This window comes from Narcine bancroftii, chromosome 6 (genome assembly GCF_036971445.1).
Source record: "Narcine bancroftii isolate sNarBan1 chromosome 6, sNarBan1.hap1, whole genome shotgun sequence".
In the NCBI taxonomy this organism is placed as follows: Eukaryota; Metazoa; Chordata; class Chondrichthyes; order Torpediniformes; family Narcinidae; genus Narcine; species Narcine bancroftii.
In genome coordinates this window covers 132,616,982-132,643,342 of record NC_091474.1, presented here as the reverse complement: position 1 = coordinate 132,643,342, position 26,361 = coordinate 132,616,982, and the positions used below count along the sequence as shown (strand labels likewise).

At 40.5% G+C, this 26,361-nt stretch overlaps 1 long non-coding RNA gene across 2 annotated transcripts in view; it reads left to right on the top strand.

The window, feature by feature from the left end:
- The first annotated feature begins 4,426 nt into the window (after nucleotides 1–4,426).
- LOC138737596 (uncharacterized) overlaps nucleotides 4,427–26,361 on the top strand; it is a 113,002-nt gene continuing 91,067 nt past the window's right edge. Inside the window, exons 1-2 of one of the 2 annotated variants that reach the window (XR_011341046.1) lie at nucleotides 4,427–4,584; nucleotides 10,304–10,395. This is a non-coding gene — a long non-coding RNA (uncharacterized lncRNA). The remainder of the gene's footprint in view (nucleotides 4,585–10,303; nucleotides 10,396–26,361) is intronic. The other variant, XR_011341045.1, reaches the window with a different exon arrangement.

Below are 26,361 nucleotides of genomic sequence, written 5' to 3'. Positions count from 1 at the left end.
TGTATGTAATGTGTGTAAATTTAAGAAAAGTTCTTTGGTTCACAATCCAATCTCACTTCTCATTCTTCCAAGTTCACTGCTTTCAGGCAATTCTTGTATTGTGCACAGAATTTAACATGTATAAAGTTCACCAGGCTTGGGTGCTCAAAAGGTAAATGGTCATCACTCAGGAAGGTTCTTGTAGGTTTGTAGAGAGAGGGATGTGTTGTTCCAAGACTTCCACAACTGAGGTACCACCATTAGTCACCTCAATGTCTTCCTGATGAAACTGCCCCATCAGAATTCTCCAGATGATAACCTCTTTCTTTCAGGCTACTACAGAATCCCTTTCTGTTCCACGTTTTCTAAGAGAAACATCTGACAATAGCACTTCCAGCCATCTGGAGTTTCTGTTTAAGTTTCCATTGCAACAGGCTTCTCCTGACTGACACTGTTCAGTCTCCCCCTCTCTCTGAGATTCTAACTCCCAGCCACATGTCCTTCTCTCTCTCATTTGCAAAACCCCCTTCTTCTCCAGGAAACAATAGGAGTCAGTCTTCTGTTCCCATCTGTTGTTTTAGGTAAACAATGACCTCACTGTGAAGAGGTATTGGGAGATGACCGGTCTCTTTCTGTGGCTTTAAAGATAAAACTCCATTCATTTATGATGTTGTTTCAATTAGCACCTACTTGTGAAATGTGCATAGCATTCTTCATAGTTTCTGTAAAGTCACTGAATAAGAACTCTTCAGTATTTCAAATAAGATCTGTTTTAAAATGAATGTATGTAACCTTCTCTAATTCTACCAATTTATCTCCCAAAAACATCTCCACACATTCCATCACACCACTTTTTTTACTTCGGGGAACTGTGTACCTGTACCACTAAGGTCTCTGTTCTCAAATATTCTAATTGGCCCTGCCATTTACTGTGCAAGTCCTTCACTGGTTTAACTTGCCAAAATGCAATCTTTCACACTTATCAGAGTTAAATTCTATCTGCCATTTCTTGGCCCACTGTCGCAGTTGATAAATATCGTTATCTCCATGAATAACCATCTTCACTGTCCACTGCAAATATATTAATGATGTCACCTGCATTTTCATCTAAATTGCTGATATTCATGATTAGTGAACCATAGTGGACCTAAATCCTATTCATGCAGCATACTATTAGTCCAAATGAAAAAACAAAACTCCACAACCACCCTTTGAGCCCTTTCACCAAGCTAAGTTTCCATTTCATGTTGTGTTAACATTCCAAATGAGCCTACCATGTTGGACTTTGTCAGTGTGCATGTAGACAATGTTTACCATGCAGTCCTCATCAATGATCTTTGACGTCTTCAAAAATCTCAATAAAAATCATGAGACACATCTCCCCATACACAGAAATGTTGCCTCTCCCAAATGAGTCTTGGGCTTTCCAAATGCATGTGGATCCTGTCTCTCAGAACATCTTCCAGTAATTTTACCGCCACTGATATTGGTTTCACTGGCCTGTAGTTCCTTAGCTTGTCCTTGCAGCCTCCTTAAATAAAGGTATGACATAAGCTACCCTAAGCCTACAATTCTTCACGATGATGAAAAAAATCTCTGCTAAAACATCAGCAATTTCTTTCCTTGCTTCCCATAACATTGGAGAAAAGACTTGGTCATGCCCTGCAAAATATTCACCTCTATGCATTTGAAGGCTGCTTGTGCCTCCTCTTTTGCAATATGGACGTCTAAAGACATTACTCTTCTCTGAATAGCTGGCTTCAATGATCTTCCCTATGGTAGATATCAAAAGTATCTTGCACATTTCCTGTTATTCCACACAGGGGTTCTATTCTCTCCCAAGTTACCCTTTGCTTTAAATATACCAGTCAGATTTCTTTGGATTCTCATTTAGCTTATCTGCCAAAGTTGTCTCATGTTATCTTCATGCCCTCCTGATTTCCCATAAAGTTCAAACTCCATCTTCATGTTCACGGATGACGGACTGTGTCTATGGTCTCATCATAATGATGAGATAGAATGTAGAAAGGTATGGTGCAATGAAAACAATGTTTCAACATCACTTAAGACAAAGGAAGTGGTCAGAGAATTCACTCTAATGTTTTAGAGACCATACCCCTATCCATGTCAATGGAGCTGAAGTGGAGAGAGTAGACACCTTTTAGTTTTTGAGATTAAATATTTCCAGTGACCTGATCTGGGCCAACCACTTTGATGAGATGGTCAAGAAAGTGCACCAATACCTCCACTTAAATGACTAAGGAAGTTTGTCATGCTCCTCTTGTCCCTCATCAAACTCTACAGGTGCACTGTCTCAGGCATACTTGCTGAAAGCGTCCCAGCAAGTTGTGGGAGCTGCTCTGTTCAAGATCAGAAGAAGCCTCAGAAGGTAGTGACTGCTTCTCAGAGCCCAAAACAAACTTCCCTCCTTCCATGGACTTCTACATCTCCAGCTGCCTTGTCTGGAGGACCTATCACACCCCAGACACACTCTTGTCTCATTCCTCACAAGGCTTAAGAGCATGAAAGCATCCACCATAGGCTGAATTTTTTTTTCTCCAGCAGCCATTAACCTTTCCCACATCACAAATGCTTGCTCTCATGATCTACCTGCTTTGTACAAATTGACCTTTTCGATACCAAATCAATGTTCTCTTGGCCTTTACTACTTATGGTTATATGAATGTTCAGGTTAACTTGTTAGACTGCTCATGGAAGAATTCTTCTCACTGTACCATGTTTAATATCACAAGTAAATTTAAATGTCAGCTTCAGTGCATTCCTGTGTCCCTTACACTCCTCAAGGAATCTGCTTGAAGCCTAAACCTGATTTAAGCCTCCTTTTTCCCAGACCCTGTGACCAACAGGGTTCCCTAATCCTGCCAGTATGGGCCTTTACTCTGACAGTGTGGTGGACTTTTAGCCAGAATCAGACACGCACAAAGATAAAGACTGTACAATAGGCTTTAATCCACAAAGACTTCCACAGAGCCAGGCTGGCTGTGGCTGCAGCAACTGAGTAAGACCTCAGGAGGCCGGCGCAGGCTTGTATCCCGGAGGGTGATTGACACCTGATCGAGTGGGGCTTGATCCATTCAGGCCAACTGATTGACAGCCGGCCAGGTGTTGTCCCGTACCCTTACACTCCTGCAGGTACAGAGGTTGCCCCCTGCAGTAGGTCGGTGGTGTACCATCACAGACAGGTCCTTAACTGTCCCTTTCTTTCCATAATTGCTTCATGATTTGATGTTTTCAATGAACTTTAGTTTTTAAAATAATTTTTAAATGCTGTTAATGTTGAATTTTGAAAGACTGAGTGCTTGAAGGTTTTTGAGAAAAGGTGAAGTTTTACATCCCTCCTCCATCTTGCCTCCTGTCAAAGATGACTGGAGCCCAGGCCCCAGCAGATCACCACTGAAACCTTAGTATAGATATGTCAGTTAGCCCAGATTCAGGTCAGCTCCAGCATGAATTGGCCCATTGATTCTGCAGTAACCATTTAGTAAGTGAATGTTATCATATGCCAGGAACGTCTAGTTACAGATCTGCACATGTCAGTGGAGATAAGTGTGCTTTGATTTTTCATTATTAGTTTTGGGCCATCTGTTCCTAAATTCCCAGTGCATTTAAAGCTAAGGACATTAATTGTAAGCATTCCTCAGAAAATCAGCATCATGTTTGGTTAGCTTTAATTTATGCTACTGTTTTACTTTGTGCAATTAAAAGAACAGAGTTGACACTTCTCAGAACAGAGGAGTTTAATCTTGACCAATAAGTCATGAAGAAAACATTCCAAATTTAGAGCTTATTTCAGAGAAGAAGCACCATATTCCTCCATAATATTATGGTGCCAATCAGTAGTAGTTTTGGACCAACAAAGATTGCTATTAAGCGCAATTCTAGTCTAATTCTGATGTTTAGCAATGTAAGTTTGTAAAAATGTGTGGCTGAAGATCCACGTGTCCATAAATAATCTTGTCCACTACTATAATTTGCAAAATTATTCCATGCTATTGTTTTAATAAAGCAATAACGTTTAGTGTTTTCCTTTGTGTTTTTAAAAAGCTGGGCTTTACATTTGAAGTCTGAGGAGCTAAATTTGATGACCCTGTAAATGGGTTCAAGGATTAAAATGCTCGATAAACCTGTGGTAATTTAGCAGACTTTATAACCTTTGCCTTCCTCCCACTCAATCGGACAGCTCTAACTATGCTGCCAATTGATGAGATCGTCTGCTTCAGGCAAAGTTATGAGGAGTTAATGTTAGTTAGAATTAGTTGCACCACAATAAACTGAGCTTATTTGTATAGAGTTGAACAAGGTGGTCTTCAGATACTCTGTGAAGAAGCATTTTGGTTCAGTCAAGTACCAGCAAGCTTTCTGTAGTTGGATCCTTTGTGACACTGATGTAATTGTCACAACATTCCAGATGGCTGTTGGACTTCAAGAACAAGGTGGACAACACACTGTCACATAATTAGATCATAATTCATTCTCTGCCTTGTATACATTCAAATGACTCCACCTCTACAGCAATATGATTATTTAAGAGAGAATTCTTTCTCTTCTCTATCTTGATCTTTTTATTCTCAATTCATGTTGCCCGTAAGTTGAATGAGTTGAATTTTTAATTTTTCTTTAAGAAACTATTTAAAGGTTGCCCTTTTGGTTGAAAATGTATTTTAGAAAATATTCTTGGAATGATGGGAGGATTTATGGGTACAGTTCACAGGGACAATTTCAAACTCACTGTGTGAAACACCAAAGTCTGCAGATGCTGTGAATGTAGTAAAAATAGACTGAAATGCTGGAGTAGTTCATCTGATCTTTTCAATATCTATAGGAGACAAAGATGTATTGCTGACATTTCGGGCCTGAGCCCTTCTTCAAGGAATGAGCTGAAAAGACTGGCGAAGTTCCTCCGGCATTTTCCTGTTTTTACTGCTAACTCACTTTGCCCAATGTTTCCGCAACATTTCCACATAATGTGCACAAATGATTCAGAGACGGCTGCTGCCCTGTTTATAAAGATATTGAAATGGGCTTATTGTTCATGGGATGAATCCAGATAATCAGGCAGATATGGAGAAGATAGTCTAAGAATAGTCGGTGTCAGATAACCAATCCCTGATAAGTTTTAAGTAGATTACTTAATTTTGATTTTGCTAAGATATGTGACTCCCACAGAGCAATGGATCTAAAATACATAGATACAGTTAGAGGAAGCAGAAGGATATGTTGAAAGGAAATGCATGGGGGGGGGGGGGGGGAAGGTTGTTTGGAACAGAACTGTGAACCAATTCAGTTGAATGGCCCCCTTTTGTCCATTGCAAAACAACTCAATTTATTGTACACAAGGTTTGAGGCAAAACTGAATCTGATGTCAAGCACAGGTTGTGCAATCAAGATTCAACAATGATGTTATGGGAAACAAAGCTTTCAGCAAGTCCTTTAAAGTAATAAGCTGATGTTCCCACCATGTTTAATATTTTTCAGCTGATGAGACGGTGAATTATTCATTGACAATTTGAGGATCAAATTTCACTTGCTGTAATATTTAGTACACTGAGGAATTTTACTCAAGCTTATGAACCAAAATAGCCCACAGCAGAATGTGAATAGCATGCTGCAATATAATTGATGTGTTGAGTTATGCTTCAATAATCACTCAGCAATTTACAGAAAATTACTTGGTTTCATTGCTTTACAGATACCTTACAGGTTGAGGTGCTTTTTAAAAAAATATATATTTTTGTTTGTGTAGAGGCATGCAAGGAAATATTTATAATTTTAGATTTTCAATAGATTATTTCAGTTGAGTTGAAAATGAGAAATACTAATTGTATCGTTCCTGAAGGGCATTGCTGTGTCACTCACACTGCCTCACAGATGCCGAGGTCTTCATCAGTGCTGTCTGTCTGAAGAGACATTGGACCCTTTTCAGAACAGACTGACAATCAAGTAAATATAAATTATCCTCCTCCGTTGAAGTACTGAATATATTAGTCAGTGGAGCTTCAAGGCACAGAGTTGACTCAAAGTTCTAAAGCTGATAACTGTAATATTTGTGGGAATACTTTTAATACATTGTGCCTGAAGAGAGAATGTGGAAATTTGTTAATCTTGAACACCCTTCTTGCAGAAACTCCAAACCACTGACAAATGCAGCAATATTCTTCCTCTCTTTCACAAAAAGAAATTCGGGCCCTTAATTTCTCTGTGCATTTCAGTAGTTTCTGAGAATTTGTCTATCCAAGGAAGCAATAGAGCCTGCCTCATGAAATATATTTAAGAGCAAGATGGATTTTTTTTTGGTGGGAAAATTGAGGGTTATGGGGAAAGGTGGAGATGGAGCCCATGGCCAGAGCAGTAATAAGCTCATTGAATGGCAGAGAAGGCTTGATGGGCTAGGTAAAATTGCTGGATTTAAAAGTATTTTTTTCTCTCACTGGAAAGTATCTCAATATTGCAAAATCATCTTTATATCCTTAAAACCTTCCATTTTGAACAGAAATGTCATCTAAACCTAGAAACCAAATACAAACTGAAGCAAAAAATGTTGCAATTGAAAATGATCTTCATTGACAACAGAGCCATATTTTGCCATTTTGTGCTTTGAGCACCAGTTTTTTTTCTAATTGTCTCAAACTATTGGTGAGATTTTTATTTAAGATGTGGTTTGCTGGCACATTGCTTTCACAGATAACATCCACAACAGTGCATTTCTTAATGATTGTTTCCAGTATGATTTTCAACTTCACTGGTCCGAGAAGTAACTTTCATTTACACCCATAGCAATAATTTTGCTGTAAATCTTTTTTATTCTAAGTAATGGTGCTACTTAAAGGCCATCACGCAAACTGACCACTTTGTCCTCCGAGATCTGTGACCACCTGTGAAAAATAACAGATGTATATGTAAATGTCCAGATTACCCTGCCTGTGAAGTTTAAAACCACAGTCATTCCTGGCGATATGTGGATTACCATGAACTTGAAAGTACTAACACTCGCCACCTCAGACCCAACAATGCTAGGCCTTTCCTTGGTCTTGTTGGCATTGAGAGCAAGGCACTTGTTCTGACACCACCTAGATTATCAACATCCTTTTGTATTCTGACTCATCACTTCTCATGAAATGGACAATAATGGTGCCATCAGCAGACTTTTATATTGCATTGCAGCCAAACTTAGCTACACAATCATGAATGTATGTGGAACAGAGCAGAGGATGAAGCATGCAGCCTTGGTGCCCCTGTGCTGATGGTCAGAGAGGAGATGGTGGTGATGCTGATCTGCATTGATTGGAGTCTCAATGAGGAAGTCAAAGATTCTGTTGCAGAAGAACGAATTTAGTTTGGCCATCAGTTTGCTGGGGTGGTGGTCTTGAACTTCAATTTGCAATTAGTGAACAGTAGCCTGAATTAGGTGTCTGTGTGATGCAGGAGAATGAGGGCCAGCGAGGTGGGATCGGCATTGACTAGTTGGGATGATAGACAAATTGAAGTGGGTCAAGATTCTTCCTGAGGCAGGAGTTGATCACTCCATAGTGAACCTTTCAAAGCACTTCATGATTGTTGACACGTGCCACTAACTGATAATCATTGAGGCAAATCACCTTGCTCTTCTTGGATTTTAGAATAATAAATGACCTTTTGAAGCACTGAAAATGTCTGCAAAAATTCCACTTTGTTGGAGTTTTTATTCTCCTAGTTTGGGTTTCGTTTCACCTTTGGAACAGCGAATGTAGGCACGGGGATAGGAACAGAAGTTGAAATGACATGCAGTTGGGAGCTCAAGACGTCTCTTGCAGAAAGAGAGCAGGCATTTTGAAAATCTCTTACCTAATCTATGCCTGATCTCACAAATGTTGAACAGGCCACATTACAAGCACTAAATAGGTTGGAAGAGGGGTTGAGCTTTGTTAGAGAAACCGTTTGTGAATCTTTGGCAGACATGCAAGGGCTGTGTATGTTCCTGGGTTGCAAATTTGGCTCCTTTAGTGCCAAACGGCAGAAATTTGGCACTTTCTTGAATCAGTTGGTGGCAGAAAGTGCCATTTGGTGGTTTAAGAAGATGTTTAGGCTCTTTTTAGTTCTGCCGGAACTTTTTAGAACTTTTTAAAATTTTTACTTTTTTTAAAATCTGGCAACCCTGCTGGATGTTGGTGAGAGAGGAAGGGGAGGGACAGATTTCGCACTTTCTCTGGTTACAGGAGAAAATGCTAAGGACATTGGGGGGTAGGAGTGGTGAATCAGAGAGTAAAGGGGAGAGTAGTCACTGCAGAAAACAGAAAAGGGTGGGGAAGTGAAGGTGTGATTGGTGGTGGGATTCTGTATGAACTGGCAGTGATGACAAAAGATGTGTTGGATGTAGAGGCTGATGGGGTGAAAGGTGAGAACCAAGGACATTCTATCTCTCTTCTGTCTCCGTGGAAAGAGAACAGAAGAAGCTCCAATGCAATCAATAGGTTCGCTAATGACCACCATTAGTATGAAAATAATGGGAAATGGTGAATCAGAATACAGAGAACTGAACAGAGAAAATGTCAGAGTTCCATCAACCTTGGTCAAGGGGAAGCCATGTTTTCTGGTCTGGTTAAGATTTATGACAAAGAAACGCCCCGTCTTGAGAATAGATGTGGAGGAGCTGGAGAAACTGAGAAATTATGGTTTAGTTCCTACCTGTGCCTTTTATCTGGTTTCCACTCTGTCATGATCCATTGCATCTTTATCACCAATCAGCATTAGAGTGTTTCCCTCTCTGTTTGATCAAGGTTCTCTGGCTCTTTTCCATTTTTTTTTGCCTTTCTTTTGGAATCTTCAGTAACTTGAAATTTCTTGCCCCGTTCATCTTTAGTTAAGTCTCTGTAGTAGCTATCAGATCATGCTCACATGTCACGTTTTATTGTGGTTTGATCATCTATCTTGTCACAAATGCTGCTTCAGATGGAGAGCTTTTAGCTTTGACATTTTGTACATGTCTTCTTAATTATAACAATTTTCTGTGGCCTGGAATCCATGGGAACTCGATTTTGTTACTAGTGAGTGATAAAGTCAGAAACAAACAAATACTTAATGAGCTCCATAGTGTAGAAAACATGCAATGCTCTGTGTCAATATGATCTTTAAAAAAAGGAGATAAATAACCCAAAATCAAAAAAAAATTCTTTTTGTTTCCACATATTCCAAATCAAGTGATGTCAAAATGGACAAGTACATTCCAATCTAGTTGCAAGAAAATTATTTTTTATATTTTATTTTTATGCAGAAGAATTAAAAAAAAACAAACAGGCATCCCAAGTGAACCATTCACGCCATTACACCTGTTCACGAATTAACGTGAAAACTGATCAACGGCCTCATGTCCACTTGAGTTATGGATTTATGATAATGAAAGTAGGCCCTTCAGTGAAACCATGCTGACCTTCAAATTACAGTTTACACTAATCCAATGCTATACTGAAACCCCATTAAAATGTGATCATTGGGGTCCAGAAAATCTCATCGCAAGAAAACCGGGGTTTTCACTGTATTTTCCTGTTTAATTTGCATACCTCTATCATTTCCATTTCTCCTTTATGTGGAACATCCCACTTATTCTGTGTGCATTTTAAATCAATCTGCGAGCCTGATGTCCCCAACCCCCAAGTCCAATGACTCATCGCATTATATATGAATTCACATTAAATCAGGGCACGTAAAATCGGTGTTTCATTGTCATTCCAAATTATTCCCCCATATCCCCATTACCTCCCATATTTGACCATTCACCTGCACACAGTAGACAATTTAGAGTAGCTGAGTAACCAACCAACTTGTACGTCTCCAATGCAGACAACAGGGTGCCGCAAGAAAGACTTGTTAATCTACTTGGTCCATTGAGTTCTGTTTGAGGTTAAGGGGTTTGGAAGTTGAGCTGAAAAGAATTTGAGAAGCAAGGATATGATTACAAGATGATGTTCTTTGATAGTCTGATTGGGGGAAGCTAGTTGTCAGGTCCTGGTTTGAATGTGCGACTTTTTAAGTAGTGAGTTTGGGAATGGGAGGGTGGGATGAACGCTCTTCATCCTTGAACAATGGACATTCAGCTCCTATCACTGTTACTGCCAGCCACCTCCTGTCCTTGCATAACCTGTGAAATCCTCTGGCTTTCTTGTCTGATTCCTATTCTATCCCCCTGATCTGGTTAACCTTTCAATTCTTGGTCCAAATTTATACCAACCTCCTTTTCTAATCCCTGACTAATGAATCCCTACTGATATGTGATCTTTCTCCCACAGTAAGAGGTCTCTCTCATGCCCCAACCTTTCTCTTTGTATTTTAGTTGCTCATCTTTAATAGCACTGGCTACAGCTGTAAACTCTGCTAATTTCCCTTGTGCATTCTCTGAACATGTAAAGGAAGGTGATTCCCAAGGTAAGGGCTTCGTGCACATGTCATTTTGGGCGTCATTCAACACTAAATTTTGCAATTATGGCTTTTGGACAAAACAGGCTGAAATGTTGGAACTTATCTTTAACATGGATTAATTTTATAATACCAACTCGATTCTCATCTGCTTGCTGTAATTAAAATTTAAAATTGTGATTTTTTTTTCCTCTGTGTCATGAAATTTTTCACTTGACTATAAACATCAGGTTAATGGATAACTTTGAAATTAATTCAATTTGTTAATTTCAGGAATGTTTTTGAACCATTAAGGTGTGTTTATGTTTTCTTAATTTATTACCTTTGTTTTATTGTAATTATATTGAGATTTTACAAATTTGCTCTTTTATGCCATATGAAATGAATGTTAATTATAGAATTGCAGAAAATGTATGGCATAAATGTTCATATTTGGTTTGCAGATCTGTTGATATATTTCTGCTACAGCTGTTATTTTTAATTGTTTTGAATAGAAATATTTTTTTCCATTGCAAGCCATATTATTTCAGAATCAGAATTTATTGTTATGTACAAGTTACAAAATTCATTATTTTATCACAGTGCAAACATTTTATATAAACCACCAGACAAAAAGTAAATATAAATAGTGCATGAGAAATTGAAGTAAGAGGGTGTCTTTGGTTCATTGATTATTCAGGAATCTGATGGGAGCAGGGAAGAAGCTGTCCTTGTGCCGCTGAGTGCTCATGTTTAGGCTCCTGTAGCTTTTTCTTGATGGCAGCAGAGTGAAGAGGGCATGGCCTGGATGGTGGGGGTCTTTGAGGGAGGATAGATGCTGCTTTTTTTTTTTAATACACCACCTCTTGAGGATGTCCTCACTGAAGTCTGGTGTCCATGAAGTCGCAGAACGAGTTAGCAACCCAGTGGAGTTTATTATTGAGTTTTGACACCTCTGCACAAGACAGTGACGTAACCTGACAGAATGCTCTCCACGGTACACCTGTAGAAGGTTTCAAGAGTTTCCGGTGACCTGGTGAATCTTCTCAAACAGATCACAAAGTATGGCTGCTGGCAAACCGCCTTCATGATTACAATAACATGGAGGCACCAGAACAGATCCTTGGAAATGTTGACACCCAGGAATTTGATGTTCATGACCCTCACTGCTACGAAGCACTCAATGAGGATTGGGTCATGTTCCCCTGACTTGGCTCCTGATGTCCACAATCCTCTCCTTGGTTTTTCTAATGATGAGTGCAAGGTTGTTGGTGTGAATCCACTCAACGAGCTGATCTATCGCCCTCTGTTACGCTTCCTCATTGCTATTTGTGATTCTGCCAACAACTGTGATGTCATCAGCAAATTTGTAGGTGGCGTTGGAAGTGTACCTGACCATAGAATCATGAGTATATAGTGAGTAGAGCTAAGAACATATCCTTGAGGTACGCCTGTGTTGATAATCAGTGCAGAGGAGACATTGCTTCCAGTTAATACTGACTAGTTTCTATGACTATCAATTCCAAGAAATCTGAATCTATAATCGATTGTATATTTGGATTTTGTGATGTCATTGTGGCTTCAAACTTGTTAATTTAATGAAGCTGTTTTTCTATTAATATCTGACTGATCTTTGCTACCTTAGCACAAGAAGACATTGTTTTACTTGGGATTCTGACTGGTCTGTCACCTCACTGTGTTAGTTATCTTTACGTGTCACCAAAGTTCTCTTCCTGCTCCTAAAATCCAGTTTAACCTCAAACTATTGCACCCATTTTAAAAAAGAGTAGCAAAATTCTCAAGAAAAAAAAGAGATAACAGAAGTTTGAGCAACTGAAAGAAAAAGGACTACCATTTTACTTGAGGTTTTTCAGGCATAATTTTAATTATTTAATGCCAAACATTGTTGTACTTTTCAGCATCTTTTAGTGTGATTAAAGGCACTTCTCTCAAGAGTTTTGCTCTTTAAGTACTGCATTGTTACAGTGATTTACTTGGTTATCAAACTAGCCATCTCCTGAGAGGTATATGTGGTTGTTGACATGGTGAGAATATTATTAGGCCAGCCATCATTTATGTCCATTACTAGCGGCCTCACCTGTGAGGAAGATGCCAGCAGCAAAGTTTGTGAAGTAGAATTAATTTTAGAGGAAAAATTAAAGCACCGAAGCAACCACTTTGCAGGTAGGTTGCCCTGGGTTTCAGGGATGTATGTCCCTATCCAACACTAACCCAAACTTGGCTGGAAATTTCACTGAACATGGAATAATCTGTAATCATTTGTAAAAAGTAATGACATTAAATTGGCTGGGTGGAGGTTTTGGAATATTGAAAAGGTAAAGATCATGAGGTACAAAGCACAAAAATGCCTGAGAAACTCAGAAGGGCCTGGATGACCTGATTAGGTGCTCTGTAATGGGGCAGTAGAACTGAAGCTTGCAAACTGGGCAAGGCCTGGTCATTTCCCTGACGTCTTCCATGGAGTAGGGCAGATTGCTCACCTTGACAAAATGAGCCCCGCGGATGACCCCTGGATGCAGAGCTCATTATGCGGAGACTGCAGTCAGCCAGAATGTGCAGAGCCACAGATTCCTCAGGATAAGGCAACTTGAGGGTCATTAAGGGCTCTTGGGTGATAGGCAATGTCATAATTATAGGTGGAGAGCTCGATCCTCCACCTACCAATCTTGTCATTTTTGATTTTTTTCCCCTCTTGATATTATAGAACATGTATGTGACCAATCGCTGGTCAGTGAGGAGTGTAAATCTTCTGCCAGCCAGGTAGTGTCTCCAGTGCCTCACAGCTTCTACAATGGCTTGAGCCTTGTTTTCCACAGATGGGTTCCTGAGCTTGTGGCCTTATAATATCCGAGAAGAAAATGCAACCAGCCTGCCCACCTGGTTGAGGGTAGTGGCTAGGGTTACATCCAAAGTGTCGCTTTCTACTTGGAAAGGTACATTCTCGTCCACCACATTTATGGTGGCTTTCGCAATGTGATTCTGGAGGTAGTTAAAAGCCATTTGGGCTTCAGCCAAGAGGGGGAAATAAATGGGTTTTAAGAGAGGGTGAATCTTATCAGTCTATTGAGTGATCCACTTGGAGTAATATGAGGACAAACCTTAGGCATCTCTTCAAAGCCTTTGTGGTCCTGGAGATGGGGATCTCCAATGGGGGCACATCCTATCTGGATCAGGGCCAATGCTGCCATTCTCCACCATGTAGCCAAGGATATCCAGCCATTTAGTCCCGAAAACGTACTTGTCAGAGTTATAAGTGAGGTTCAGGGCTTTCGCTGTGTGTAAAAAAAAAAAAAAAAAAAAAAAAAAAAAAAAAAAAAAAAAAAAAAAAAAATTCTGGAGGTTGGCATCATGGTCTTCCAAGGTATGGCCACAGATGCTGATATTGTCGAGAAAGGTGTCCTTGCAGATTTAAACTCCTCACTCATCCACTATTCTGTCTCTCTGCCTCTGGAAGATTTTTTTTTAAATTAGCAATACTGAAAGGGATCCTCCAGAATTGATAGACAATTGTTAGCCTCAAATGCCGTATGTGGACAGTCCTCGGAACGGATTGGCAGCTGGTGATCAGCAGCTTTCAGGTCGATGGTCGAATACACACAATTCTGCGCAATATCATTCACCATGACCAAAATTTGAGAGAGGGTGTGTGTGTCCAGAAGTGTGTACCGATTAATAGTTTGACTATAGTCAATCACTAGCCTGGACTTGTTTTCCCCTTTCCCACTTGCGCTGCCCACAGGCTGTCGAGTAGGTTTGTCGAGTAGACGTTGTGTCTCAGACTTAATAAAATTTCAGTCGGCTGTGCAGTACCTCCTGGTCTTGATAGCAATGGGTTTGCAGTCTGAGGACAGATTCAGGAAGAGAGGTTGGGGGGTTGATATTCAGTGTGGAGAGACTGCATGTGGATTTTAATTTTAGGGGCCCTCTGTTCCAAACTGTTACAGGGGGAAGGAGACCAGAATACTCCAAGGTCACGCTTTTAAGGTGACATAGGAAGTCCAGACCCAACAACACCGGAGCATACAATTCATAAGGAATATATTGGTGACGAAACATTGGAGCCAAGTTGTGAGGTGAACACAAAATTCTCAATTGTACAGGTGAGTGGGGAAAGCTTGGCCTGCTAGTGTATAACGTGGGGAAAATGTTGTTTAGGTGGAAACAGAATTCAGAATATTCCAGCAGAGAGGAATCTGCGTGTTCTTATTAATGATCAGATGAAATTTAGCATGCATCTACAGCAAATAATTAGGAAGGTAAATTGAATCTTGAATCTTATAGCAAAGAGAATATAAAAGTTCAGAGCCTTGCTGTAAGTCAATTCAAAGGTTTACAACATGGTTTTTTTGAATTAAGTAAATGTAGTGTCATGAAAGGCTCGCCATAACTTAAGGTTTAAAAGACTGAGAATGATCTCATTGTAACAGAAGATTCTAAGGGGTTTTGGTAGGGTAAGTGAAGGCAGTATTGTCACTGTTTGAGGGAATGAAGAAATAAGAAACAAATGAGGATTGGGCAGTAGCTCCTGTTCTGTTGTTTTTAAAAAGGCTTCAAAAGATTTCCAGGATATTATCGTCTGCTGAGCCTGGAAGGTATCCTCAGAGGACAGAAATACAAGTATTTAGATAGCCAGGGACTAATTAGGGATACTCAACATGGCTTTGTGTGTGGTAGGTCATGTTCAACCAATCTTGCAGAGTTTTTAAAGTTACCAGGAAAGGATGAAGGGAAGGCTGTGGATGTTGTCTACATGGACTTTAGTAAGGCCTTTGGCAAGTTATGTCATGAGAGATTGGTCAGGAAGGTTTAAATGCTCAGTATTCATGGTGAGGTAGTAAACTGGATTCGACATTGGCTATGTGGGAGATGGCAGAGATTGGTAGTGGATGATTGCTTCTCAGACTAGAGGCCTGTGACTAATGATGTGCCTCAGGGATCAGCTCAGGGACCATTGTTGTTTGTCATCTGTATCAATATAATGTGGCCCATTGGATCAGCAAGTTTGCAGATGGCAGAAAGATTTAAGGTGTTGTGGACAGCAAGGAAGGCTTTCAAAGCTCACAGAGGGATTAGGACCAGCTGAGGAGTGCAGAGAAGATTTACCAGGATGTTGTTCGGACTTCAGAAACTGAGCTATAGGGAAAGGTTAAACACATTTGGACTTTATTCCTTGGAGCATAAAAGAATAAGGAGAGATTTGATAGGGGTACACAAAATTACAAGGGGTATAGATGGATTAAATGCAAGTAAGCTTTTTCCACTGAGGGTAAGCGAGATACAAACCAGAGGACATGGGATAAGAGTGAAAGGGGAAAAATTTAGGAGGAACATAAGGGGAATTTTGTCATACAGAGAGTACTGGAAGTGTGGAATGAAATGCCATCTGAAGTGATGAATGTGGGCTCATATTTCACATTTAAGAAAAATTTAGATAGGGATGGCAGGAGTATGGAGGGATTTGGACAGGGTGCAGTCAGTAGACCTAGCAAAATAAGTCTGGCATAGACTAGAAGGGCCAAAGGGTCTGTTTTCTGTACTGTCATTCTCTGTAGCTCTAATAAATCATATTTAAAAAAACAGTCAAAGAGCATAATCTTCTTTCAGAATTACAAATATTTAGACTTCGTTCCAGAGGAGACTGAATTATTGACCATATTCAAAGTTGTGATTTGTTTTTTGGGGATCAAGTCAGCCATAATGTCACTAACAATCAGATGAAACCTGAAGGGCTTATTAACCACTACTGCTCCTAATTGTTATCATAGTCATGGAGAAAGGGATAGGACAGAAACAGTCCCTTCCATGGACTGAGACCATCAGTTACCTGTTTTAACTCATCCTACATTAATCCCTATTTATTCCACCCACATAAACATCAACGTCTCCCAGAAACATCTGCATGCAAGAGGCAATTTACAGTTGCCAATGAAGTTCCCAAACTGTTTATTGTTGTGTTGCCATGTGGAGAACGAACAAAGTCGACACAAACAGTGCTGCAAGTTGTGCAGCAGCAGTTCTACCAGCTGGGCCTTCAGTTTCAACCACCTCCTGTTACAGTTTGCTGAGTGTGGTTGGGCATTGAGCGCATCTCCTCTCCATTTACTTCTGATAGTCAATTGTTATGAACTGGCCTTGACTCACTTCAGGATGATTTTTTTCCCCTCCTGGATTCTCCTTTCACTCAAGATACCAATGGAGTGCATTGGATGGATTCATTTCTGTTGCATTTAACCAATGGAGTGCATTGGATGGATTCATTTCTGTTGCATTTAACCAATGGAGTGCATTGGATGGATTCATTTCTGTTGCATTTAACCAATGGAGTGCATTGGATGGATTCATTTCTGTTGCATTTAACCAATGGAGTGCATTGGATGGATTCATTTCTGTTGCATTTAACCAATGGAGTGCATTGGATGGATTCATTTCTGTTGCATTTAACCAATGGAGTGCATTGGATGGATTCATTTCTGTGGCATTTAACCAATGGAGTGCATTGGATGGATTCATTTCTGTGGCATTTAACCAATGGAGTGCATTGGATGGATTCATTTCTGTGGCATTTAACCAAAGGAGTACATTGGATGGATTCATTTCTGTGGCATTTAACCAATGGAGTGCATTGGATGGATTCATTTCTGTGGCATTTAACCAATGGAGTGCATTGGATGGATTCATTTCTGTGGCATTTAACCAATGGAGTGCATTGGATGGATTCATTTCTGTGGCATTTAACCAATGGAGTGCATTGGATGGATTCATTTCTGTGGCATTTAACCAATGGAGTGCATTGGATGGATTCATTTCTGTGGCATTTAACCAATGGAGTGCATTGGATGGATTCATTTCTGTTGCATTTAACCAATGGAGTGCATTGGATGGATTCATTTCTGTTGCATTTAACCAATGGAGTGCATTGGATGGATTCATTTCTGTTGCATTTAACCAATGGAGTGCATTGGATGGATTCATTTATGTTGCATTTAACCAATGCAAGGATTGATTTGACAACTGTTACTTTAATTTAACCGCTCCAACCGCAGTTTACAATTGATTTTTTTTTTAAAAAAGATTTGATCAAGAATATAACTTTTTTCCAAAGAAGGGATGGTAACTTCATTCCCATTTACCTGCATGTTGTCAATTGTATTAGAGTCTCATAAGGAGGATGCTTGAGCTGAAATGAGTATGAAAAATAAGATCAGGAGTACTTCATGTAACTGCCAGAAATATATTCCCTTTTCATAAATTATTTTGTAGATGCTTATAAAGAGAAAAAACATGTTTTATATTGTGTCAATGAACTCTCATCAAAGATGGAAAAAGAGAGGATGGGAATTACAAGCATACTCTGTATTTTTCAGACGTTCAGCATCTGTACTTTATTTCTTTCAGAAAATGTTGAGCAGTTTCACTTTTTCCAAGTAATGTTTTAATTCCATTGTATTCATTTTGTAAATCTTTCTGAGGGAGGGTGGTGGGGGGTGGTGCAGGGAGAGAGAAAGTATGTCCTATTACGATCAAAGCAATGGCTCTGTGGCTGTAGTGCAGATCTGTATTGTCAGATCAGGTGAATTGGATGAAACCAGTTCAACTCCATTTAAAAGAGCAAAGCACCTCAGTACAGCTTGTTTTTTGTTAAATTAGTTCATATATTTTATTCAGTAGACATATTCATGTTGTGGAGTCCATCATAAAGAATCATTGAATCAAAGAAGTAACAAAGTAAGCTGACATGCTAATGGTTGCTTACACACAGATTTCAGATTTATTGTTAGAGGACATGCATGACATCACATACAACTCTGAGATTTTTTCAGCAAGCCAAGTAGAATGACCTCTTTGTGGTGGTGGTAAAACACTGTACACAATGTACACATGTAAACAAATAAACAACTGGAAACGGCTGTGCAGTACAAAGAGAAGGAAAAAAAATAACAAAATACAAAACCTAGTGTCTTTAAATGAGTCCTTGATTGAGTTTGTTGAGGAGTCTGAGGGTGGAAAGGCAGCAGCTGTTCCTGAACCTGGTCGTGCGAGTCTTGTGGTAACTATACCTCTTTCCTGATGGTAGCTGCAAGCACAGAGCATGTTCTGGGTGTTGTGGATCCTTGATGACTGCTGCTACTCTCTGACAGCAGCATTTGCATAGATCAGTGGTTCTTAACCTTTTTCCACTCACATATGACTTTAAGTAATCCCTATGCCATTGGTGGTTAGTAGGGAATTGCTTAAGGTGGTATGTGAATAGGAAGGGAAGGTTGAGAACCACTGCTCTAGTCCCAATTGTTACTGAAATATTTTGCTTGAGAAAAATTGTCATTGGCCCATTTCCTTTGGAGTTATGAAACCGTGCACATAATGAGTCAATTACGTACGATTAAAATAGTGGTTTTTAAGCTTTTTCTTTCCACCCACATACCACATTAAGCAATCCCCTTACTAATCACAGATCACTGATGACAAAGGGAATACTTAAAGTGGAATGTGAGTGGAAAGAAAAAGGTTGAGAACCACTACTATAGATGTTCTCGATTGTGGGAAGGATTTTGCCTTTGACAACTTGGGTTGTGACCACTACCTTTTCCAGGACTTTATGCTCTTGGGTATTGTTGTCCCCAAACCATACCATGATGCAGCCAGTTAGCACACTTTCCATCACACATCTATGGAAATTTGCTAGGATTTCTGGTGTCATACAAACCCTCTGCAAATTCCTGAGGACATAGAGGTGTGGGTCCAGGAAAGATCCTCTGAGATGGTGACTCCCAAGAACTTAAATTTGCTCATCCTCTCCACCTCTAAATCCCCCAATAATCACTGGATCATACACTTCTGGTTTTCCCTTCCTAAAGTCAACAATCAGTTGTTTGGTTTTGGTGACATTAAGTGTGAGGTGTGCACCATTCTGCCAACTTTTCATGGAGGTATTCACTGTGTGAATAACTCGTGTTATTTAACATGGTTATCCCATTATGAGAAGACTGAAATTTTTCATTGGAGGGTGTAAAATTCAACATTTAGAAAATCAAAAACAATCCAAATTATGGAAGTTAATTGAGATTGGATTCTGAAGGCCAAAGCTCACCATCTCTGGCTCACCAATCCTTCAGACTACATTCCTGTCAAGCCAGGCTTCACACAGATGATCTAAATGATATAAACTTGTATGTGAATGCATTATAGCTCAGCTCCTTTGAGAAACACAATTCATATGTGCTTAAATTAACCCAGGCTTTATTGGTTCACTTGAATGCATCAATGCCTCCATTATTTACATGCAATATTCTCACTAATATCAGGTTTGGGTAATATCACTGAACATTTTTCAGGTCGCAAAAAGATGATTCTTTTCAGACAGAGAATTACAGACAAATTAACAACATTTAGCTAATACAAGCCACAGAAAAACCCTCATTGGTGATGACTTGAGGGTAAGGCTGCTTTATCAGAGACAGGTAAGGTAAACCTCATTTGTTTACTGCACCGAGACCTGGCTAACAGAGAACACACCAGACACTAATATCTGACCAGATGGTTTCACGTTTCATAGACTGGATTAGAACTCAGATTCTGGCAAAGAGAGAGGGGCGGTGTGTACTTTATTGTTCATATTGAGTTGTGCAAGGACATTGTGGTGATGTTGATCTCCTTCTCTGCTGCCTTGGAACAAATCTCAATTTAATGTAGTCCCTTCCATCTACCCCAAGAGTTCTCATCAGTGATTCTCACTGGAATTTATATCCCTCCTGATTCTGATTACAAATAGGTACCTGCAGAGCTGCACAATGTGCAGGACAGCCCATGCCAATTCTTAGTCGGACATTTAACCCTGCCCATCTACCACCAGCATGTAACCTGCTGTACCAGAGGTCCCAGCACATTTGATCACTGCTACACAGCTGAGGATCTGAATGATTACACCAGGGCTGTCACAGACTTTATCAAAATATTTGTTGTTGAATGTGTCCCCACCAAATCATTCAAGGTTATCCCCAACCAGAAGGTGTGGATGAACAATGAAATCTGGAACCTGCTGAGAGGCAGACCACAGGCATTTAAGTCTGGATATCCAGATCAATACAGAAGGAGCAGGTATGACCTACGAAAAGCCATCTACCAGAAAAAGTGGAGATTCCAGATGCAAAAGGAAACTAGGAAGGACCCCTGACAGCTGGGGCAGGGTGTAAATAAAACCAAATCCAGTGCAGTAGCAGACAGCAAAGTTTCACTCTCAGAGAAACTCAATGCCTTCTACACCCAATCTGACCACAATAACAGGGATAATCACCCATCTGCTTCCCACATCCCCGATGATCCTGCACTGTCCATATCCGAGAACAGTATGCAGTCTCTCTTCAGGAGAGTGAATCCAAACAAAGCATCCCATCTGGACAGAGTACACGGCTGAGTGTTAAAGATCGGTGCTGACGAACCTTCCATTGTATTCATGGATATCTTCGCCATCTTAATCTGGCAGGGCATGGTACTCACCTGTTTCAAACAGGTGTTAATCATGCCTATGCCCAAAAAGAGCATCATAACCTGCCTTAATGACTATCAACCAGTAGCACTTACATCATCAGTGATGAAGTGTTTTGAAAGGCTGGTGTTGAAGTGATGACATGGATCCATTCTAGTTCATCTATTGTAATAACAGGTCTATGGCAGATGCCACCTCACTGGCTCTACACTAAGCCTTGGAACACCTGGACAGTATAGATACATAAATCAGGATGCTCTTTATTGATTACAGTTTGGCATTGAACACTATCATCCCCTCAAAACTGATCAGCAAACTCCAAGACCTGGAATGTATTGTTTAATTGGACCATGGATTTCCTCACCTCCAGACCACAGTCAGTGAGGATTGGTAAGAACATCTCCTCCACAATCTCCATCAGTACCAGAGCACTATAGGGCTACATTCTTAGACCCTTGCTCGACTCCGTTTACACCTGCAACTGTGTGGCTTGGTACAACAAAACCATCTACAAATTTGCTGACGATACCATGGTAGTAGGTTGCATAAAGAAAGACTATGAGTCACCACACAGGATGAGTCAACTTTGTACTCAATGTCACCAAAACCAATGAACTTATTGTTGACTTTAGGAAAGGAAAACCATAGGTATACAATCGACTGATCTCTGGGGGATCAGAGGTGGAGAGAGTTAGAAAATTTATATTTTTGGGAGTCATTATCTCAGAGGAGCTTTCCTGGACCCAATGCACTAAAGGTATCATGAAGAAAGCACATCAGTGCCTCTACTTAGGAGTTTGTGGCAGTTTGGTATGGCGTCAGAAACCCTAGCAAATTTTGACAGATGTCTAGTGGAAAGTGTGCTGACTGGCTGCATCACAGTCTGGTATGGGGACACTAATACCTCTGAATGTAAAGCCCTCTAAAAGGTAGTGGTCACAGCCCAGGGCATCACAGGCAAAACCCTCCTCACAGTTGAGAACATCATCAGGGAACGCTGCCGTCGGCAGCAGAAATCATCAAGGATTCACACCACCAGCACACGTTCTGTTCTCGCTGCTGCAATTGGAAAGAGGTATCGGTGCCCCACTCGGTTCAGGAACAGCTGATACCCCTCCAGCACCAGACTCCGCAACCACAAACCCAATCAGAGACTCATTGAAGACTTTTACTATTGCACTTCATTGATTTTTTTTTTTAACTTCTCTGTATTGCAGTTTGTTTACATTTGTTGTCTGTTTCCTTTTCGTTTACATGTACAGTTTTCTTTCTTTGCTCTAACAATAAGGTTTTTTAATCAGCAATTTTTATTTTAGAATAAAAGTAACATAAAGTTGAACATCTGGATTAAAAATTGTATCAAACTAAACAGTGCTTTAAACATTAGAACTTGCTGACCAACTGTTTTGAAATAACATTTTCAACTTTTGCTGGTTAATTGACAAATGCATTTGCTGAGATCAGTGATTGATGGTAACAGGATTTCAGTTTCTAAACATTGCTGTCATTATTGTTTTAATTCTTTATCAGTTTGGTGTTAGCAGGGATGCACTAAAGTTAAAAAACAAGGAAAACTACACATAGCACCAACTGGCACTACCAATAAGGTGTAATTCTGCATAGCCCACAGAAAAAAAGGATGTTGTATCTGATGCAAGTATGTACTCTGACAATAAATCTGAATCTGAAATTTGTCCTTGAGGTGAGCAGCCTTGCCTCAATTCCACGACAAATTTCCCGCTACCCCTCACTGATTTGAAGTTTAAATGGCCACCTGACAATTGAGAAACAATGGACGGTAACAAGCTAAGTTCTGAAGTTGGCAAAGAGAATCTTCTGTCAAAAAAAGTACTTCTGTTTGCGTATTTGGAGAAGAGGAATATAGGTGACCTGCTGTCATGACCATCAAGACATGAGAAATCCAATTGCAGTAAATGTAGAGGATTCTTTGTACCATCTGCCACAGACAAAAATCATTGCCATATTTCATTAAAATTTCCTCCTTAGCAGTTGAAGGGCCTGCTCCTTGAATTGTAGTATGGACTATGTGGGTTCTGAACAGGCTATTTTGTGTCTAAATTAACAAACAGATGCTAGCAAGTCACATTCAATCTAGAAGAACTGCGAAAGAAGTAAAATCCTTCAGTCTTCGAAGTTGGGTGCTCATTCTCCTTGCTGGCAGTCGAGAAAGAAACGTGGTCAGATCTTTTTGGAGAGAATCAGTGACACCTGTCTGATGTTTGTTTTAAGGACATATTAGTCCTGTGAATTTCTGTTTGCAGATGGGAGTGGGGATAGGGGAGGGCCAGCTTTGACAAAAACAAATTTCTATTTTCCCACTGTGGTTCTGACTCGTAATTGATTATTCTACGGCTCATTCATTCTTTGATTGATTAGGTTACTGAAGGAGCAGTCAGAGTTCTGCACTACTGATCCAAAGATATAGATTGAGATGCAACTATGGCAACCAGGGTTTACAAAATGTTCAATGAAAAAGCTTGTCCTGGCTACTGTAACCTGGAATCTTTCCATTTAAAATAAAGATCCATTTCTGGAATTTGAGATTTCACAAATTAAAAAGACTGGTGAAATGCATTATGCTGAAATAAAACTGTGTTCTGATGTGGTCTGGTGTACTGACCTCTACCTTGCTGAGACCAGACCATAGCTCTGACACCTCCTATCAAGCCCTCCCACAGGACCCCATCACGGCACATCAAGCCACGGTCTCCAACACTGTATCTAACCTCATCACCTCCCTCCCACAGCCACCAACCTCATTGTCTCTCATCCCTGCACTGCGTGTTTCTTCCTTCTACCCAAGATGCACAAACCTAATCATCCAGGTAAACCCAGTGTTTCTGCTTGCTCTTATCCCACCGAACTAGTTTCATCTTACCTTGACTCTATTCTTTTCTTCCCTCATCCAATCCCTCCCCATCTATATCCCCGATATCTCACGTTCCCTCCATCTTGTCAATGTCTTCAGATTCCCTGAACTGGATCATCTCATCTTCACAATGGATGTCCAATCTCTTTATACCTTCATCTCCCATACAGAAGGTCTTAAAGCACTTTGCTTTTTTCTGGATACGAGGTTTGACCAGTCACTCTCCATCATTCTCTTTATACCTATGACCGTGTCATTAGAAGTATCGTTCTAATGCCATCATTACGTTTGCGGCTGACACGACTGCGGTCAGACTCATTTCAAGGGACAACGAGTCAGATAATAGGGACGAAGTCCACAGACTTCAGTGCAGTTCCTGGAAAACAAACTGGTATTGAATTCCTTGAAGCTCATAATGGATTTTAGGAGGAACAGAATGGCCCCAGCCTCATTTTATACGAATAGGGACCGTGTGGAAAGGGTCACGACTTTTAAGTTCTGGGAAATGTATTTAACTGAGAATCTTCCTTGGACTATTAATACCACCATGATAGTCAAGAAGGCATTTCTGGAGAATCGTTGGGAAAATTAATCAAGAGGAGAAGTTATTGGTGTTATTTTATCGCTGCTCTATTGAAAGCATTCCCGCATGGTTTGCCAGCTGTTCAGCAGCAGGTAAGAGGGATCTTCAGAGGGTTATCAATACAGCCCAGAATATCATGGGGTGCTCCTTGTCCTCTTTGGAGGATTTATTTCAATCTCACTGAATAGGAAAAGCAGCCACTCGGGCTGTCATTTACTTGACCTATTGCCCTCTGACAGATGATACAGGTCCATTAAATCCCAGATGAACAGAAGCAAGAACAGTTTCTATCCCAGATACATTTGAGAATTAACCTCCGTCAATTCGTGTATTTTTGTTTAATGCTACTGGGTTTTTATTTTTTTATCTGCTCACGTATGTTATGTTTGTGAGTACTGCTGGTTGTGTTTTTAATGTAGTTGTTACCTTTCACAACAACAATAAAGTTACCACTACCCTCCTGCACCTGGCAGAACTTGTCCTCACTTTAACCATCTTCTCCTTTGTCTCATTTCCTCCAAATCAAAGGAATAGCCATTGGTACCGACATGGGTCCCACCTATGCCTGTGTGTTGGCTTTGTGGAGCAATCTATGCTGCAAGCCTACACAACCAATAACTCTTTTTCTGGTCTATTGTTGACTACCTCAGTGCTGCCTCTTGCACCCATGGTGAGCTTTTCAACTTCATCCTATTGCAGCCAACTTCCACCCTGATCTCAAACTCACCTGGTCCATCTCCGACAACACTCTCCACTTCCTGAATATCTCTGTGTCCATCTCTGGAGACGAGCTTTCCATCAACATAGACTACAAACCCCTAACTCCAACTACCTTGTCTACACTTCCTCACAGCCTGCCCCCTTCTCTCAATTTCTCCATCTCTACTGTATCTATTTCCTTTATCAATCATTGCATGGAATATAGGAGTTGGGAGGTGATGTTGAGATTGTATAAGACGTTGGTGCGGCCTAATTTGGAGTTCTGTGTGCAGTTCTGGTCGCCTAATTATAGGAAGGATATAAACAGAGTGGAGAGAGTGCAGAGAAGGTTTACCAGAATGTTGCCTGGGTTTAAGCATCTGGAGTATGGGGAGAGATTGGACAGATTGGGTCTTTATTCTTTGGAGCGTAGAAGGTTGAGAGGGGATTTGATAGAAGTATTTAAGATTATGAAAGGGATAGACAGAATGGATGTGGATAGACTATTTCCGTTAAGAGGAGGAAAGTTTAAAACAAGAGGACATCAGTTAAGAATTAAGGGGCAGAGGTTTAGAGGTAACATGAGGGGGAACTTCTTTACTCAGAGAGTGGTAGCTGTGTGGAATGATCTTCCGGGAGAAATAGTGGCGGCGGAGTCAATTGTATTATTTAAGAAAAGGTTGGACAGGTATATGGATGAGAAGAAGATGGAGGGTTATGGGCATTGTGCAGGGAGGTGGGATTAGAAAGGGGTGTTTGGTTCGGTGCGGACTAGAAGGGCCTAATGGCCTGTTTCCGTGCTGTAATTGTTATGTTTTTTTTTATGTTTATGGTCTTCCAGTCCAAATCTTCCAAAATGTATGCCTTCTTCCATTAACGTGGCTTCCCCTCCACTCGCATCAATTGAGCCCTCACTTGCAGCTCCTCCATTTCTCGCTCATCTGCCCTGGGCACCCCCATCCCCAGATGCAACAAAGTGTTTTTCCCTGCACCCCTTCCCCCCATATTATCTTCAACTACCTGGCCATCAGCCTCCACATACAACACATTTTTCCCCTAATTTCTGACATTTATAACAGGATCCCATGACCAGGCACATCTTGCCCTCTTGCCTTCCATAGGAACTGCTCCCTCCATGACTCCCTCGTGCACTCATTCCTCACCACTAATCTTTCCCTCCCCCCCAGCATCTTTCCCTGTGGCCACAGGAGGTGCAACACTTGCGCCCTCACCTCCCCCCTCACCATGGTCCACAGCCCCAAACAGGCTTCTCAAGTGAAGCAACTCTTGACTTATGTAGCCACAGGACTGATTTACTGC